The 17319-nt window shown below is 37.7% G+C and overlaps 1 long non-coding RNA gene across 3 annotated transcripts; it reads left to right on the top strand.

Annotated features, from left to right (window-relative positions):
* Positions 1-479: 479 nt before the first annotated feature.
* On the top strand, positions 480-16286 carry LOC107312178. 3 transcript variants are annotated; one of them, XR_001554420.2, is made up of 4 exons: positions 480-5757; positions 11787-11882; positions 12991-13886; positions 14940-16286. It is a non-coding gene; the product is annotated as an uncharacterized LOC107312178 (long non-coding RNA). The 3 variants fall into 3 exon arrangements; XR_004306696.1 differs by having other exon boundaries at positions 480-11882; positions 12991-13188; positions 13839-13886; XR_004306695.1 differs by having other exon boundaries at positions 480-11882.
* The last annotated feature ends 1033 nt before the right edge of the window (positions 16287-17319 follow it).

Here is a 17319-nt window from a genome sequence, read left to right as displayed (position 1 = left end):
CTGTGGGGCTGATTATTCAAATAGTGAATTTCTGAACTTTTTTTTTTCTTTTATGTTCTGCTTTCTGGAAATAAAGGTGTCTGTGGAAAAGAAGAAAGTAAAACAAAAGGGAATTTTAGGCTTTATATCTACTATTTTTCCTCTGGAAACTTCAGCTAATGGCTCAGAATGGGTTTAAAAGGTGAATGAAATATTAAGAAATGAAAACCGTATCAATCCGCTGTATAAACCTGGGGCTCATTGTATCTGGAATGCTATATGCAGTTTTTATCTCCCTGCTTCAAAACAAGATGTTACTGGAAGGAGAGCAGATGATCAGAAGTTAAGGAGCTGTTGCTGTACTTGAGTGGGTCCTATGAAAACATACAAGGAAATGGTTTTTCATCACTACTTGCCATGAGTTGAGAGGCAAACAAATTTTATATATATATATATATATATATATGTGTGTGTGTGTGTGTATAGCCATGTACTGATGAAATTGTGGTACATGAGGCTATAAAGTGATCTGAGAGCCAAAATAATGGGCTTACAACCATCAGAAAGCCCTTTCCCTCCTAACTTGGGCAGCCAATAGCATGCGTCCAGGAGAGTTAGTTTTTATTCTTGTCCCATTTTTCATCTTTTCCTTTAGTTATGACCTATTGGACCTAACGGGAAATAGATTATTTAAACCAGTTGAACTTTAAATCAAAGCAACAGACACTTTGTATCTGAGAGTTGTACTCTGTTTGCTCTGTTTGTAGCCCATAGAGCTAAGCAGTTTTTCTACATGGTGGTAGGGCTGCCACTGAGTGCCTTTTGGAACATCTGCCCACAGGCTCTGCTTAGGTTGCTCTTCAGGAAGAAGGGAAGCATGCCCACAAGATCTTCGTCTCCATTTTGTGGCACAGGAACCTAAAGTAACTAGGAGTTGCACTACTGATTGTTGGATTCTGAAGATCTATCTCTTATCTGCAATCCAATGGCAACATTTTCCAGTTCAGCTCTATCTCTCTCTTGAGGTTAAATTTGAAAAGCCAAAGGAAATTCTCTTAAGCAAACTGTTTTAAGATGCAAGGGCTTCTACAAAAGTAATGCCTGCTATTTTATGATGTTGGCTCACAGTGTCAGAGGCGGGCATTGGTGGTATTTCAGTAGGGATTGAACCTTCCCATCAATATTCTGTTTCATTGCTGCACGACAATGGCAGCGGAGCGGCTGTCTAACAATGGTATCTGACGTGGAAATGCATGTTAAGCAAAGGTGTGGAGCTGAAAATTCCTCCATGTGAAAAAGTTGCACCCATTGACGTTTAAGCACAGTGGGGCAGTAGGTGGTACATTTCAGCAGGGGCAACAGTAGGTCACCTCCACTGGAGCATATTTTTACAAGTATGAAATGAGGGCTGGATGTCAAAAATGCGTAGTTCATGGTGGTTATTATATTGAAAAATAATGTTTAGTGGCTGAAAAGTTACTATATCAAATAGTGTTATTGTGGTCTTTGTATGTGTTATAGTGTCCATGGAAATAAATAAGAGAAAAACAATAGAAGGCCTTTGTTCCAGTCAACAAAGTATAGCATGGTAGGGTTCTTCCAGTGTCCTACCACCTAAGTTTGATTCCTGGGACCTGCCTGCATGTGTACTAGTGTCATAATATCTGTTGAGATTGATTTAACTCAATGAAGCTGTTTGGAAAGGTGCCGTGATGCGGTAGATTCTTGCGTGGTTGCACCTGAGTTTGGGGAACAAGTGAAACTGAACTGGTGTTCTAATATCCTTTGTGTTTTGTTTTTCTTTTCTTTTTTTTTGCTAAGTGGTAATGCATGCCTAGTTTGAAGAAATGCTCTTAAGAAAAGTTAATTCTTCGTGAATGAAATAATTTGCTTGAGAAGAGCAGTTGGATGAGAAATAGCAATTCTTGCAGTGCCACAGTGCTGCACCACTAGACCAGCAGGTCACACTTTGGCAAACACAGAGCTCATGCATTTCTTTCAGTGATAATACTGTCAACTCCAATTTACAGCAGTCTGTTTTAATGCATAGCTTACCAATAATTTGTAGTGATCAGAAGATCAATAAGATTTAGCATTCGCATTTAGAATGAACAAGTAACTGTTGGGAGTCCTCCTGGGGGCTCCTTTCTCTTCTTTGGCTGCGACAGCTCTGAGTCCTCAAAGTTGAATTGATGTAATTTTAATTTTAGGATGTAAGAATCCAGACACTTGCTGTTTTTAAATTGAGCAACTCATGAAAGTAAAATCAGGGTGCTGTGTCAGTGATGGAATTTTATCTCCTTGTTTTTCAGCCTTACAGATGCAAGCACACCCTGGCTAATGGCCCTGACTGCTAGCAGCAGCAGCAGTTGTGTAACAGTCTTTCTCCAGGGCTTGCTTCCCCACATGGTGTGACCTCTTTCCTAGCTTATTGAGATAAAATCTCCTACATTCTTGACCTGATCTGATGGAGGTGGCAACTGAGTGGCATTTTTTAAATCAGTAGTCTCCCCATGAGTACATCATCTAGCACACATTATACCTTTAAAAATGCAATAAATAAATACCTTCACTTCCCTGAAATCCAGCTATGACTCCGGCATAGAGGTGTTTCATGCAGCCTGTTAAATTTAAGGGATTTTTTTCCCCTCTCCAAGTCTAATTTTTAGGTATACAGCACTCAACTTGTCTAAAAATACTTTCTCAGAGCAGCAAGGCATTGAGAGTAGCCTGCTAAGAGCTCCAGTGAGAAAAGTATCACGTGAGATTGTGGAGGAAGAAGAGTCAGTGACTGTTACTGTGTTACTTGGAGAAGAGCCCTTTAACAATCAAACACAAGAATAATACAGAGGAAAACATATTTTAGCTCTCCTCATCTCTAGAGTGTTTTTTCTTTTAATGAGTAAACTTGATGTCTGTTTCTCTTGCTGTTGTTATCTGTTGATCTACCGCTTCCATCCTAGAAGGATATCAACAAGTTGAGATCCATGCTTGATACAAAGCCAGTACTAATTTAAAGGGAAAAAAAATCAACGTATTAGGGTTTCCCTAACAAGAAATGCCAATTATCTGTAATGCTTGTCACTAGTTGTAGTCTATAGGACTAGTCTAGTCAGTGTATATGTAATTCCTTTAGTAAATTACAAAGACACTGTGGATTTTGAACTATTTGCAAATAAATATTTATGTTTATCTTCTGTTCAGATCAAGTGCGTGTATGCAAATGTACAGGTGTTTAAAAGAAATGATATGTCAACTGTAGCTTGTGACACATAAGAGTGATACAAACATGTTCTTAAGCTTTTGTATTTCTGGGTAATTAAAAAAGCCAAAATATATTTTAATCTAACGTTAGCAGGTTTCTAAGATCTGTGCATTTGTCAACAATATGGCAAATGATTCTTGCCCCTCATACATAAGAGTAGGTGCAGAACAGTTAGGGAGAACTTGGTGGATTACTGCTGAAATTTCATTGTTTCCTCAACTATAATGAGTACAGACTCTGGGCTTAAATGTTATTAATATTACTGAACTGAGTCCTATAGGCATGAATTATTTCAGGTGGCAATGCAAATTTTCCCTAGCTGCTTAAAACCTGCTCAGAAAAAAACTATTCAGATTCCATTCTTTCTGCTGGAGGAGGCAGGCACATTAATCCACTTTGCTTACTTTGCAGTTACTAAAATTTATTATTTTGGAGATGGTTTTTTTCAGAACCTTCGCCACAAATTGCTATAAGTGCACCTCTGGAGAAGCTCTTATCATTGTTTCAGATGCATAGGAAGTGATAGGAAGGGTTATTTGACTTGCATGTTTCATTTTTAAGATTCAGGTAGCAGCCTGCTTCATCAGAGGAGAATTGGCTCAATGTGGCCAGAATACATAGCTTGCTTATTGAGAGCCCTCTGCGTTCAGTATTTTCTGAGGCTTTTCCTGTGCCCGTCATTTGTTGTACTGACTGTTTTCAAGTGCATAACTACTCCCAGTAGCCTGTAATTGCAAGGTCAGTCTAAGGTGAAACTGTGTCTTGTTTAGGGAAAGACATGAACAATCTGCTTAGGCCATATGTTGTTGCCTTGTCCTTTTCTTGAAACCTTTGGGTAGCTCAGCATGTTACTTACAATAATTAGGAGCACCAAAATCTTTCAGAGTGTGTGATTGGGGACAGCTTAGCTTGAGTGTAATTGGGAGCTTTGTGGGGTCTGTTCAAGCCAGAGTCTTAGATGGTATAGTAAGAAACTAATTTGGATCTGTTATTTGATTTTGAGGGTGAATTCCATCACATTTCTGCATTTTTCTTGAGCACTTTTATTGCAGAGAATGAAAACCAGCAGGTGTTTATTTCTGTTTGTTTACAAAAGCATCATTTTTGTTTCATGCCTGTGGTACTGGCTTCTCTACATCAGCCAGAAGCTAGTGTGTCTGGAGGAATTTATTTCTTCTTTAAAAGCTGAGGTTTTTCTTTGACAGTAATGCAAAAAGCAGGAAAGGGTTGAGCTATGAAAGGATGCTGCTTCGAAAGACAGCTTGCTTACGGCCTTCCATTGATGTTCAGTCTAGATGTTCACTCTGTTAATTTGGTTAGAAACACTTAGGGACAGAGATCTATTATTTCCTCACTGGAAGGAAAAAAAAAAAAAGGCAAGCTAAAGCTTTGTTTTAAAATGATTAAGGTTGCTAAGTAACAGTTTTCCCTCAATTGAGTGTCTTCCTCAACAACTAATCTCAAAGTCTTAAATGTGAGAAATTAAAGATGTGATAGATCATACTATGTCCACATGAGAAATAGACATTTGGAATTAAACCTTGGTCCCACTGCTGTCAATGAAAAAAAATTCCACTGCCTTCAATGGCATGAATATTTCTTTACTGGTTCTCATCCAGTATAGAAAAATATGTGGTATAATGTGCCTATTTCACAATTTTGCTTATTTTTAATGAACTAATTATTAGCAGATCCAGGTTTTCGCTAAGTTCTCTTATCAGTGAGTTCTTGCATCTGAGTGAGCGATTCTGGACCTTGGAAAGGGCAACCTTGTATATATGACAAGATGGGGAATGAAAGGCTGGACAGCAGCCCCACATAAAGGGATCTGGGGATTCTAGCTGGCAACAAGTTGAACGTAAGCCAGCAGTGTACCTTGACATCCTGGAGCTGTGCTAGGAGAGAGGTAAGTGGGGGATAGGAAAAGGTTCTGCGCCAGAGGGCAGTGGGTATGGAATGGGCTGCCCTGGGCAGTATGCATGGCCCTAAGTGCTGGAGTCCAAGGAACGTTTGGACAGTGCTCTCAGACACAGAGCTGGATTTTCGGTGGTGATGTGTGGAGCCAGGAGTTAGACTCTGTGATTCTTGGGGGTCCATCTTAACTTGGGATGTCTTATGTTTGTTTGAAGCAGATGAAGAAATGTTCAAATATGGGAATGAAATCAAATGTTAGCATAAATTTAAGAAGGGAATGTATCGAGCTGTTAATGATGATTGTTTCCATCTGTGTGTACGTGCTGTTGTCCAGTTACTTGTGTTAGTTACACAGGTGTAACACAGATTGCTTTTTTTTTTTTTTGTCTGTTTGTTTTGCAGTGTGTGCAAAAGTAGAGAGAAACAGACTTGAGTTTTAAGTTGAGGACTGGAACCACATCCTTCTACTTCACAGCAGAATGCTGTATAGTATAGCGCCTCTTGATCAAGCCAATAAATATCTCACAGTACAGAGATGCCTCGTCTAATCACATCTGGGTTATTACCAGAAATGGAAGGGAAATAAGTTCTGCACATAGGTGAGTGATCTTTGCTATAGATTTATTAGCTCTAGTGAAGTACCGCTTGGACACTTCTGGCCCTAGGTTGATTTACCTGTGTGATATTGTGCTGCTCAGAACAAATAGATGATTATGGCTACCTATTTGCTCAAATAGTCATCCACTCTGATCTGTGCACATTGTAGACATACTTACCAGTATTTATACTGGTGCGTTTTGTAGTTATGCTGTGTGGCTTCCATGTCTTTCTCATTTGAAGATCTCAAAGCTGTTGACAGTGTTCAGAGGTTGGTAAATAATTAGACTTGGCCTGGAGGTGTTGAAGACCAGGTTGGATGGGACCCATGGCAACCTGACCTAGTACTTGATCTAGCAGTTAGCAACCCTGCCTTTGGCAGAGCGATTGGAACTTTTGATGGTCCTTGAGGTCCCTTCCAACCTAAGCCATTCCATGGTTCTATGCCATAGCATGAAGTGTGAATTTGTCATAAATACTTAAGAGGCCAGTTTCCCCAGTCTCTCATCATGGTTGAGTTTCTTTTCTGGTTTTCAAGTTTCATTGTACGAAGTGTTGATGCTGGCATACATAAGATGATTATTTTTCATCCTTGCCATTCTCTAGAAAATATAGCAGATGTGATATTTTAAGCACACAGTTTCCTAAACACTTTTTATCTTATACATCTGGATTGAATACACTGAGAGCTTTTACTTTTGTGGTGAGCTTTTGTGCTTGGTCACCATATGTTGGCCACCATATGTTTTCCACCATCTCCTTGCTGCACCATCCTCCTTATGGCACTTAGCTTCTTTGCGGTCATGTCTGAATTGCTCTGAACTTTTGTCTCACACTGTAGTCTTGCCAGTGTGCCAGTGGCTTGTGCCACTGGATGAGGAGTTTGGGCAGAACTGACATTACAGCTGAAGAGCTCCAGGCATTCAAGTGAGAGAATCTATCCTTTCCCTCTGCCCTGCCTCCCTCTCCTCCAGAGGACAGGAAACAAAACAAAACAAAAAAAACAACAAAAGAAAGAGGCATACTAGTAAGCATACTATCCTGTGTCAACAGTTTCAAGAAAATTGGAAGCTTATTGTATTGGGTTTTTGTAGTAAGGTTTTGGTACTGAGTACCAGGAGACTTTAATGGGTGAGCAGAGACCAATACTGACTGTCCCATCCCATCCCTGAAGGGGATCTGCTGCTACTAGAGCTGAGCTGTGAGCAATGCTGGATATGCTATGAGAGCAGTTCTGAGGAAGGGAAAAATTGCTGCACAACGGCAGCTGGGAAGGAGGGCATATGGTGAGAAACATCCCTGCAGCCATGAAGGTCAGTGCAGGAGTAGGGCAGGAGGTTCTCCAGATGTGGAGCAGAAGCTCCCTGCAGCTTAGCAGAGGCCCGTGGAGGAGCAGGCTCTCCTGCAGCTCGCAGCCACCATGCAGAGTAGATTTCCATGTGCAGCCATGGAGGAACCTGCAGTGCAGCGGTGGATGATGCCTGAAGGAGGTCCAGCCCATGGAGAGTCGCCGCAGGTAAAAAAAAGTACATTAATCTCCCTGTGCTTAATGTGTTTTGTCCATGACAGTAATTGGTGAACAATCTTCCTGTCCTTAATCCTCCAGCCCATTTCTGTTTTATGTTCTCCTGTTCTTTGAGGAGGGGGAGTGAGAGAGCGGTGTGGAGTCTAGTTACCTGTCACAGTAAAACCACCACACTCATGCAACTGCGTTGTTAAGCAGAAACGGTTGAGTTACATTAATCTCCCTTCAGATTTAAGTCACTGAATGTTGTTTTGTCTTTATCTGTCTAAAACTAAATTCCTCACAGAATGCTCATTTTTAAAACAACAGCAAAAAAACCTACATACCTGTAAATCCAGATCCTCTCTCTGTCTTCTGCTCAGTAAGACCATTGATAAAATACTGTCCTGTGAGTGCAACTTTCGTTGATTCTTCACAGAGATATTTTTGGCGTTTTAGGATCTATTAAGAATATTTGTCGTGTGATCATTTAGCCAAGTGATTCAGACTATTTGTGGCAGTAACCAGCTCCCTCGTTTCTCAGTGTTCCATGAATCTCTCGATTGAAACGCTTAGGTACTGAAGATTTTCCATTCTCAACCATCAGGAATATCTCCAGATAATCAGTTAAAAATATTGACGAGATTTAGACCAAAAATGATCTTTGAAGTACCTCAACAATTAGCTGCTCAGTTCATTAACGCTTTCCTAATCATTTCATCTTTTTAAATTGTAAGGTTACAAAATCCAAGTTCTCCATCAACAAAAGCTTTTTTTTTTTTTTTTAACATCTAAACATCATATACTCTCAATACCATTAATAGTTTGTATTACAAGACCCATTTACATGAAACTTGTTGGCAAAAATTGTTTTATTCCTTAGCATCTGTCTCTTTGCTGATGGTGTGTGTTGTTGTCCAGTGTATTTAGGTATTTTAGGAGCCATATCAGGTTACTCAGACACTGGATTCTTATTTTTTACATAGATGTACTTTTAGAAACTCTCAACTATGGATCCAAATTTACATTTCCGTAATCAGCTAGAAATTATCTATGTTTTGCTGTCAGGATCTTATTTCATTATCCATTTGGGGACAGCTAGTAATTGCTACCAGTTTTCACTAATACTTCTCTAATTTAATTCTAAAACATGGTTGTGATAGTTGCGTAAACTTTTCAGAAACTGGCACTTTGAAAAGTTCTTGTTATATTTAATGTTGTTCATTGCACCATATATTGTGCAAACAAAGTAGATGAAATGCAATATCTCTTTTCAAGGTATCCATTTCAGTTTAAAGTTAGTGATTAATTCTTCTTTGGTCTTTAAGGTCATTATCAAGTCACATCTCTGTTGATTGCTGTGCATGCTCAGTAATCAGTTATTGTGTACTTTTAAAAGCTATAGTTTTTAAAAGCTATAAATGTTTAACATTTTCTAGATTGTTGAAGTAAATTTGTTGAACCTGTTACACTTTGCTGACATCCATTAATTGAAAATTTTGCCTACTTGCTATTTTTGCAAGTGTATGTCCTGCAGTTATCCTGTCTTGGAATTTGTGAATCAGACTTCACACGTTCTGATTTATCTGCTGAAAAGATAATACAGGCCCTGAGATAAACTTGTTTCAGTATTCTAGTATTATGATCCATTCCATTGGGCTTCAGTAATATTTCTCATACTTTATCTTTATTCTCTATGTGAAATAACTATAGTTCTTCTAGCCATGTGCTTTCAGAGGTTTGCTATGATTGTATTTATGTTGAGAGTGGCTTACATAATAGTATTTGAACCATTATTTCTCTCTTGAATGAAAAACCTTCTTCATTACCTGACCATGTTTATTCTTGCAAAGAAAGAATGTTTTACAAAGACAGGGACAACTGAAGCATGATAGAGGTTCCAGAAGAGACTTCCCATTACTTAACCAATCAAAATGTACCGTTTGGTATCAACATTTTAGCTCACTAATGTAGCCTGCCTTACAGATTTAGCTCATTACTTCTTTTTGAGGGAAAAGAGGCATGTATGATACGACTTTCCAAATATTCATTTTCAATAACTGGAAATTCTTCCCAGATTAGTCAATTGCAGGTTGGTAGGTCATCCAAAGTACCAACAACTGAGGCTTACTGACAGGTAAATGGCTCTTTCTCACCTTTTCTGTTCTACTTTTGGAAGGTAGAAAAAGTGTCTTGCTCGTCAGCACAGATACTCAGTGAACATGATCTTGACATGAATGCTTCAATAACTTAGTCTCACACCTGCAGTTTGGACTGGCCTCTAGTTCACTTCTTTCTCTTCAGGTGTCTCTTTCAGCACGTTATTTCTTACGTCCATCTCTGGTGACATACTTTAAGTCTTCATTTATGGTGTATTAATGATGGCTTGCAAACTGGCATTGCAATTGTGTACATGAACAAAATATATCTTTGAAATTCATCTTAAATTTTCTGCAAACTACTCTTGTAATATGTTGTCACCAACAATACAAACATTAGAACGCTTTGACCTGTTTCAAAACTGTGGAAGTAGGAAATGCTTGTGTTGTTTTTCCAAACAAATTTCTTATAAATGAATGATTTGTCTATAGAAGCAAATCTTCCCTTGATTCTGTGTGATTTCAAGCATTACTCTGTGAATATGTAATTTTGTAAAATAGACAAGAAATGAACTAGTTTACAAGAAATAAATTACCTATCAGATATCAGCTATATTGTGTTTTATTACTTAGATAATGGCAAGTCTAAGGAACCTGGTGAATTTAAAAGAAATTGATTAGTATTCTCAATAGGGCCTTCCCCATTATTTACTCGGATTTGTGCTTTCTTTAAAAATCCACTTTTTTATGTATTGAACATAGCCAAAAAGTTCATTGTTCTTATTAGAAAAGAACTTATACAACATGTAACTCTTTTATTGTGATATATTTATTTGTGATCTACTGTAGTAATTTACAAATATGCTTATGAGAACCTGCTCTCGTGGGCATAAAACTGTCTAGACAGAAAATTCTGGTTATGTGAGAAAGGAACTTTCTTCCATTTAATTTAAATGCGATGTTGAAGTGAAACATTAGTACAAAGAGATTTAAAGATATCGTATGTTGGAGATTGAGTTATTGTGGTATTATGTTAATAATAAACCGTTTTCATAGGTCATCAAGCTTATAATGAAAAGGATTGATTAATTTAGGGAACCTATACAGAAAATTAAAGCTTTCTAAAGTATTCATGACACAGACCCCAGCAAATAACAAGTGCCTTATTAAGAAGTTCTGTTGCTAGGAGACGGTAACCACAGTGCTGGAATAACATGTTTTTATTTCATATAAGAAATGCAGTTTAATGCAGATCGTTAGGTAATGAGCAAGTATGGCTATGTGATATAAGGATTTGGGCGAATGTTTAATTTGTGAGTTGGAAAGCCATGAAAATTGAAAGTCTTTAAAGTATACCTCAGTGTCGTGTGCCACAGGAACAGACTGGCGGCGAAGATCTGTTTGAAGTTTCACTGAAAGTAGGTAGGCAGCCTGCTGCAAAGTACTCAGGTGGAGTAATTACAGTACATAAATCAAATAGGAATAAATAAAGACAATAAATGGCTTTAAAAGATGAGATGTTCATACAGCTGTTTAATCTTGCTGATACAGAATCAAGTTAAGCAATGGGAAGAACGATGTGATTCATAATGCCGTGTAATAAGCTGTCTAAAAACAGAGTCTGTGAAAGCACAAGTGAGACAGGAAGGCTTGGTGTCACCAGCAAAAATATGGTAATACATTATAGGAGATGCTGAGAATGACCACATCTAACAAAATATCAAAATAGCAGATTGTTTGTAGAAACAAAATCATAAATAATATCCAGCAGTTCATTTAACTATGGAAATTGTGCTAAAAGAGTTCAGATATATCATCTGAAGGAATTTGACCCAGAAAACATGTTCCACCCCACTAATGTATAGTACTAAAGCACGGCAGAGGGGCTTTCTTTTTGAACTCTGCCAAGTCTGCATCCTAAAACACTCCATGCTCTGATTGTGTGCATGTTCTCTATATGACCCAGCTTGCCCTGACTTGTTAGCTTTTGGGGTTCCTTAAAGCTGTGCTGATAGCTCTTAGCTGGGCTGTGGAGAGATTCAGGCTTATGCCTTTAATTCTGGTACAGCTGGTGAGTATGCAGGCTTTGGTATATGAGTTGTTCATAAAGGAGGAGATAATTTTATAATAGCAGCGTCTAGTCACTCTGCCTTCATTTCTACATCTTTTCAATGAAAGCAGCCCACAAGCTGGATGTAGGCCCTGCTGCTGATTCATGCACATGTCCCTTTCACATTGATTAAAACAGAAGATTCATTTTATAACATGAATATATGCCCTTGCTGAAATCATTACTTTAATCATTTAATTGTTGTTGACTTTATGTTGTCTCCAAACTTAGCAGAACTGATGCAGTGGTACTCCCTCCCCTTACAAATAAGAGCATAAGGGTGAATAGCATAAAAATAATTCTAAGTTTTGAATGCAGGTAAATATTTTATGCCCTTCCCTCCACCACCGTTTACTTTGGACATCTTTCTGGAAAGTGCTGTTGTGAATGGCTCTGCTGGCAGAATTTTTCATGGTAAGACCAAATGTTAAATACATGTAAGTATTTATGAAAATCTTATTTTCATCTCTTACAAATATAAAGTTGTTCCATTAAGTTTAAGCATACAGGCAACAGGCAAAAAAAAACCAAAACTTGATATTTGTAACCAATGAGAAGTTAAAAAAGAAGTAAACAACCTCAGAATCAAACTGTATAGGCTCAGGGCTGATTTATAGAAATTGCTTAGTGAATAATGAATACGTTTGTGATTTATATGAAATCATGAAGATTGCAAGCTACTCCTGGTTAACTCACAAATGGGGGGAAAATAACAAAATACAACGCTTAATTAATTTGAATAATTTATTCCTCTATAAAGTCATCCATTCAACGTGAAATAGATTTCCATCCCTCTCCTCAGCAGCTTTATGCCCAAATTAAGGGGGTAGCCAGAGGGGACATGTGCATTTTGCACATGATCAGAATGGTACTAGGGAAAGGACTTGGGAGAAATTTGCAGCTGAGGACCACGCTGGGAATGTCCTGCACTTTGTTTCTGCTAGTATCAAACACTGAGGAACTCACCCATTGTTCATTGAAGCTTTTGGAAACCTTCCAGTATGGTTCAGATAATGCCTGAGAATGGATTCCCTGATACAAGGTGATATATTTTGTTAAAAAATATCTGCCTTTTACCTAAGCTCAATTAATCTCTAGAGCGGTTTATAGGCCCACCAGTAGCAGATAACTGATACCAGGAAAGAAATGTGCCCTTTGCTATTAACGACCTTCCTGGAGAAGCTGTTTTCCATCCTAAAACCAATCGCAGATTTCCCAGTCCATCAAACTCCAGCTCACATATACGTAATACCAAAACAAGGAAATAATTGCCAGACATAAATTCATATATTTTTCCTAGATGTGAGATCACGCTGCAGTACCATTGCCTTGGCCACTTCCCATTAAAGGCTGCGTTGATAGTACGAAGTTATCTATGTCTGTTCAGTCCTGTTTGCAAAGAATACAGTTTCCTGAGCAGGGCAGGAAACAAAATGCGCAGTTTCCTCTTCCAGGAAACGTGAGCCATCTTTGCTTTCTGTGTTCTTCATGTGTTCATGTGTTTTCTTTTATTCCTTTTCAGACACTCCCTTGCAAATCTCCACGTTTTCTGCTTCCACGCTCAAGTTGCCACAACAGGCTCTCCATTTGCAGGCTGTTTGCATGGGCCCATCACACACAGATTCTCACAAGAAATAAAGTGGGAAGATTTGTTCTATCCAGGAAACATGGTTACTGCCCCTTCACTGGTATTCTTGCTGACTGAACTCAGGATCACAAGGTTTGGAAATACCATTTAATATCTAGGACAGGAATGACGTGGAGATCATTTAACATGTAGGTAGGACTTTCAATCAGGATTAAGACTATGCTGTGCCAAAAGAGCAGCTATGATTGGCAAACAGTTCAATTCAGGTTCAGAAAATAAAATCTTTGAGGAATTAAACTACATTTTTGTTTCACTAAAGTTTATTTTATTTTTAATTTGTATGTTTTTGGTGCTTCTCATTAAAAACCTGTATTCATAACTGAGATCTGAGAATGGAAAAAGCAGAATTTATTTATTTATTATTATAACTTCAAGATGGATTTTAAATTGTGTAATCAGAGTTGCTTCACTTAGATGCGCAGCTATGAAAAGAAAAAAAAACCTCAAGTGTCCTAAAGAAGTTGTTGTATGTTTCTTTTTTTCTGCTGAGGTCAAGTTCATTATTGTAACTTTGTGTTTTTCATAGTGCCACTGCCAGATGACATTAAAATTACTAATACAGAAGTAGATTAAAAGAACATGATTAAGATTGCAAAGTCAGGAAAAATCATAATTAAGGTTGCCTGTGCAATTTTAACTCAGTTCCTGTGTGGATATCCATCCTGATAAGAGTGTTTAATTACGTAGCCATGGTCTTTATTATTATTATTTTTTTTCCTCAGGACTCTTCCCAATCACTGAGCACCATCTTACTGACTCCTCTTAAAACGGTAATGTTTTCATGGATTTTAATTTTTTTATTATTATTATTTAGAGGACAGAGATGAAATACTAAGATTCTTACACTTAAGAATCAGAGCATTAATGTGCTGGCAATACGGTTTTACCGTACTGTAACTTCTGTAGAACATAAGTTCCTTAACCATAACAAAATGCCCAACTAATGCTTTTGGGAGGGAGTCAACCCTGTTCCCTGTCTTCCCTAGTCCAACTGAACTCAAATTCAAGTCCCAGTATCTGGGTGTGTATATATATATATATATGTGTGTGTGTGTATAAATATATATATATAATATATATAAATATATAAATATATATATATTTATATATATATATATTTATATATATAAGTATGAATGAAAATGTTAACTATGATGACTTCATGATGGAAACTTAAGGCAATGATTTCACTGTTTCTCATTTCAACCTTTTTGAAAATGCTGCAAAAGAATTGAGAAGTAAATGGAAAGTTTCTGACTTTATATTCCTTACTGGAACTCTTTAGATTGTTTCAATGTAAGAACTGTGACACAGGGCTACAAACATGGTCAATGGTCTGGAGGGCAAAACATAAGAGGGGTAGCTGAGGTCCCCTGGTTGGTTTGTGCATCTGAGAGGAGGCTGAGGGAAGGCCTTATCGTAGCTTACAGTTGGACTCAGTGATCCTTATGGGTCCCTTCCAATTTGGGATGTTCTATGACTATTATTCTAGTATTTTTAGTGTTGCATTTCTTTGTGTTCTATGGGTTGGATCCCACTCATTTTTTTCCTCATTATACAAGGAATCCAGCATACTTCCACAAAAGCTGGTGAAAAGTTCACTATTAAGGAAATTATTTTATTTTAAATACAGTTTTTTGAAAAATATCTGCTTGATTTTCAATGTATTTTGCAAAATTAAGATATTAACACCTACATGGATTATAAGAAGTATAAAAACAGATAAGTTCTTCCTAATTTTAACAAGGGAAATGTGCCCTGTTGGTACCAGTTTGGCATTCACCAGTTGATTTTTATACATCTTCAATTGACCTTCTTGACAGGAGCCTTTTGCAGTTCAGTGAGAATGAATATGAAGCTCTGTGATCTTGGTGGACCAGTGTGTCTGATCGTGTTTCTTCTTGTATCACAGCTACCTTTTGAAGAAGAAGAAATGAAAAAGCACAAAAACAAAATGGTTTTCAGGCTGTGGAACTACTAAAATATCTGAATCAATGAATTATCAATAAAAAAATCTTTCAGAAATGATATTGTAGAAGAAACTACTACTGAAGAACAGTGACATTTCCACTCAAGATTTTCTAGTCCTGGCGTAACGTGGTACTGATCATTAGCATGACTGTATCATTTCTGTATCATGGTGATTTGTGTCTGGACAAGAAGGTGCATGTATAAAGATTGCTTCTACAAGTCTGTACCTGTATGCAGAGCTGAACCCCAAATATCATAATCTGACAAAGAGTAAGCTGTTATTATAGTAAAAGTTATATAGGAGGTCTTAAAATAAGCTTTCTCCCTGCTAACTGACAGGAGAGGCTGATTGGCTTTAACATAGTACACCAAAGGGTATTCCTGAATTAGTTTCACCTTTATTTCGGAGAAACCAGAAGGATAATCATTTAATAATTTCATGTAAGTGTTGTCACGATCAAGAGAAGAACGTGATTCATTTAAATCTGGAAGAGAATCTAAGTGACTGCTTTGCATCAGTAAACTTCAGAGTGCTCTGTAATTCGTCATGCTCGACAGCAAGAAAACCAAGTTGAAGGAAGTGCATGTATAATGCTGTTAGAACAGTTTTGAAATTGCTGAACTTTACACTTCAGTTCACTGACTGGTGTGACATTAAGAACACAAGAAAGGTCAGTTAAATGGCAACATCAAAAAGTTTCTTAAATTACAAGATGGCTCTTGCCCGTGTCCAGGCTGCTGGTGAATCCTTAGCTAACTGTCATGGCATACCAGTAGACAAACACTCTAGATGTAAAAATATGTACTTTCAGTGTTCAAATTATTTGCAGTGGGGGAGCAACATTCCCAAACTTCCACTGTGATCAAACAGAAAGCAGATTTTGAGAAGGTATTACTTAACTTTTTTTTTTTAAAGTTCTGAAAGATGAAGGCTTTGATTTCTGTAAAGCAGTTTATGCTACTACTTAAATTTGACCTCTAACTTAATGCTATTATAAGCAGGAATATAACTAATATTTCTTTCTGGCAGTAGGGCCAGCGGGTCAGTAGTTGCTCAGGACAGGAAAACACTATATGTATACCAAGTAGGAGCTCCACATTTTCGGATCCTGTTTGTACCAAGCTGGATTAAAGTTTGTTACATAAGGGGGCTGTAATCAGCAACTTGAAAGTGCAAAAATAAAAGACTGTTCAACTTACTTACATATGACCTATATGATTTTAATCTCGATGGACCTCCTTCACAAACTGTAGCCAGTTTGGTGTATATTTATTCAGTACTCCCAACTCTTCTTCATGTAAACGGTGCTGAAAACTCTTGTGAGTCTGGCAAAATTCCAGCGTTAGCAATATGATATACAAGCACCTTCGCTCTTTGAAGATCAAACAGTAAAGAATATACAAGTCTTTCTCAAATGCCCACAGATGGAAATTCACCCTGATCATTTATGAATGGATGTTAGCAGAATAGTGGCATAAATTAAAAATACCAATAAAGTACTATTCAAGTGATTTAATCGAAGGTATCAAGGCCAACTAGTTCAAGAAAGAAAATGAAAAGGAATAATTCTATAGGCAGCTGCTGATATAACCTGTTGCAATTAATACTCTTCAGTGCCCTTGATATGCCTGCGTTTGATGAATGTAGTGGTAATGATTACTGAATCTATCCAAAATAAGCATATTCATTGAGACTGGCTTTTGAATTTAGAACAACCATAACAAAAAGTGAAGTTGTTGGGCTAATTTGAGGAACCTCACCACTGCATTAGATTAGCAAGAGCAAGCTGAACTGAGCAGAGAAGACCCAAAGAAATGATGATAGAAAACAGCACTTAATAGAGTATTTTCCCCAGGTCCCTAAAAGATCATTGTGCATCAGTTCATTTTATGAGCTAAACCCATTGAAGATGAATTTTGCAAGCATGGGTGTGTACCACTGGTGTAGACTTTTTGTGCTTCAGTATAGATCAATTGATTCTAGACAGTGCACCAGGAACATGACATTTGTTCCCCCAGAATAAAAGTCAAGCTACTGCTTGGAACTACTTTTTAGATTCTCTTAAGCAACATTTTCCCCTGCGCTGTAGCAGCTCGCAGAGGTGAGAATCTGAATGGACAGATCCTGAAAAGAGTAGTTAAGTGCTTTTTAGAACTTCTTTGTCAGTGCTGGTTTTCTTAAGCTCTGATGTCTATATATCAGCTGTGAGTAGGTGACGCTGTTGATACAAA

Source organism: Coturnix japonica, chromosome 3 (assembly GCF_001577835.2).
Source record: "Coturnix japonica isolate 7356 chromosome 3, Coturnix japonica 2.1, whole genome shotgun sequence".
NCBI classification, from domain to species: domain Eukaryota; kingdom Metazoa; phylum Chordata; class Aves; order Galliformes; family Phasianidae; genus Coturnix; species Coturnix japonica.
The sequence above is the reverse complement of the archived record's forward strand: the minus strand, read 5'-3'. Positions and strand labels throughout refer to the sequence as shown.